At 39.5% G+C, this 2,840-nt stretch overlaps 1 pseudogene; it reads left to right on the plus strand.

Moving 5' to 3' along the window:
• Window positions 1-369: 369 nt before the first annotated feature.
• LOC147604168 (uncharacterized) lies at window positions 370-2,523 on the plus strand (annotated as a pseudogene).
• Window positions 2,524-2,840: the final 317 nt, after the last annotated feature.

Below are 2,840 nucleotides of genomic sequence, written 5' to 3' on the forward strand. Positions count from 1 at the left end.
TGAAAGCAAGAGGATTGTTGCAAGATCAAAGTGTCCAGTTTTGTCTAGTTTATGCTAGACTTGGAAAATTCTTAGAGAGAAAATTGGGGGGGGGGGGGGCAAGGTACTTGAAATGAGACCAAGCAACTAGAAAATACACATGCACTCAAATTAACCCAATATAGCTTAAAATTAATATAAATTCATCTAATTAATTAAAAATATGATAAATAATAATAAAATGATCCTTCCATACTTAGAGTGATCTAAATTGTTTTCCATAGATGCACCATTACAAGTACACTAGTCCTTATAGGTTTTAGATGATTTACATCAAAATATCAATATGATAGATCATTGAGAAATCAAATATTGCAAGAAGGCAACGAGATGCTTGTTGACCATTTGCGTGAAAAATTCATATTGCAAGAAGGCAACGAGATGCTTGTTGACCATTTGCGTGAAAGATTCATATTGCAATCCATTGGTATGGGCTATAATTCTTACCATGCTTGTCCAAATGATTGTGTTCTCTATCAGCACGAGCATGCATGTATTGCACAATGTCTAGAGTGTAGAGAATCCAGATATAGGAAAGATGTCCAAGGAGAAAGGGTTCCTACAAAAGTACTCAATCACTTCCTTGTCATTCCACAAATTCAAACCATTTTCAAGTGTAAATCCATGCCGTCTATGATGTCTTGGCATCTAACCACTAGATCCACGGGTAATGTTATACGTGTGCCCGGCTGATTGCCCTGCATGGAGACACATTGAAGAGAAGTGGCCATACTTTAATGAGGAACCTCGTAATATTTGCCTGTCACTAGCTATGGATGGTGTGAACCCGTTTGGTCTTAAAAGTTCAACATGGAGCACATGGCTAGTTTGTCTTGTGAACTACAATCTTTCATCGTGGTTAGAAATAAAGAAGGGACATCTTTTTCTCTCATTGATAGTCCCTGGAAAGTACAAGGTAGCCAACATGGATGTGTACTTAGCCCCGTTAATAGAGGAGCTACAAAGTTTGTGGGAAGAAATTGATGTTTATGACATTTCAAATAGGTTTGGACAAAGGGAGTTCTCATTACGAGGAATACTAATGTGGACTACATGATTGGCCAGGCTACGGAGAATGCAATGGTAAGCTATTTTGTTATTATGTAACTATTGATATATATGTGGATGGTTGTATAATATTATTTGTTTTAATACAGGACTATCAATCTCTGGATACAATGCATGCCCTTTGTGTGGACCTAGACTAAATGCTAGTCATTTAAGAGGCTTGAGAAAGATGGTGTATGAGGGTCAGAAGAAGTATCTACCAAAGGACCATATGCTACGTGAGGTCTATTTGGATCGGCCTCCTCCTACACTATAGGCAAGCGATTGGAAGAGAGCATGGGAGGACAACAAAGAGTCTCCACCCCGTGGAATGAAGCGACTGTCCATATTCTACCAACTACCATATTGGGAAGGTCTTCTAATTAACCATTTTCTTGACCCTATGCATATTTTTAAAAATATTGTCGTAGTGCCTTGGAAGACTATTAATGGGGTCACAGAGAGCAAGGGCCAAAGGAAGGATTTACAAATAAGTGATCATATGCAACAATTATGGCCACAAACCAAAGCTAATGGTAAATTGCTACTACCTAAATCTCTTTGGGTATTGATGAAAGAAGAAAAAGCTCAAGTTAAGAAGTGCATTTCGGAGTTTCGTACTTCGACTAGATGTATGCACTACCTAAAGGGGGCGTTTACAAAGGATGATGAGCTCTTTAGTTTAAAATCACATGATTGGCACAAGTTCTTGCAATTTTTCTTGCCTGTGGTCATAAAGGGTTACCTCACCACCACTGACAACATAAGGGATACAATATATAAGATTGGCACCGTGTACTCCCTTTATGCATCTCTCCGAAGATGAGAAGAAAAGGAAGTTTTGCTCGGCGTTGCAACCAATCTACTGCTCTGGCATCAAATTGCACCCAAAACACACCCTTCGGTAGCTCATAGCATCTGCTCTTACTACGAAGCAATTGGTGCTTAAAATTAACCAAGATAATGGGGGTTATAAGGGCAAAGAGAGTGTTGCCCCAAACCTACAAAAAGGTGGACAACCACCTAAAAAGAACTTTCGGGAAGCCCAAAAGGGAGGTAAAGCAGAAAATATGTCAACTAAGGAAAATGGGCCAACTTCTTGATGGAAAATGGACACACATGTCTATAGATTTCATCACGAGGCTTTCTCATACAAGGAGGGGATGGGATAGTATATATGTGGTGGTAGACTGCTTGACAAAAGTGGCACATTTTATTCCTTCCAAGGTCAAATTTTCAGCATATATGTTTGCAAGACAGTTTGTGGATCATGTGTTCAAGTTTCATGGAGTGCCACAACAAATTATTAGTGACCGAGATGTGAAGTTTATGAGCTTATTTTGGAGGACATTGTTTGAGATCACAGGGACTGTTTTGACACCTAGCACCGCCTATCACCCCGAAACTGTTGGACAAACTGAGAGGGTAAATAAGTGAGTGGAAACTTACTTAAGGCATTATTGCCATGATATGCAAGGTGTTTGGGACGGACTTCCTTGTGGCCTTTGATAGTCAGTCTCAACTCAATGATGCTAAATAGAATTACACCACCATAGAGAGGGTTTAGCCATGGTGATGCATTGGTAATTCTTACGTATGGTTGGTCCATTATGGGGGAGTGATCTCCCTTGATTATGCTAACATGCATCCTAATAAAACGAATGGGGGTGCATCGATATACGCAAGAAAAATCAAATCCCAATTGGGGGATCTTAATATGGGTGCACTTTCTAATGCCTTCTTTAGCTTTTCGT

Source organism: Cibotium barometz, chromosome 62 (genome assembly GCF_041138505.1).
Source record: "Cibotium barometz isolate CiBa-2024 chromosome 62, ASM4113850v1, whole genome shotgun sequence".
Classification (NCBI taxonomy): domain Eukaryota; kingdom Viridiplantae; phylum Streptophyta; class Polypodiopsida; order Cyatheales; family Cibotiaceae; genus Cibotium; species Cibotium barometz.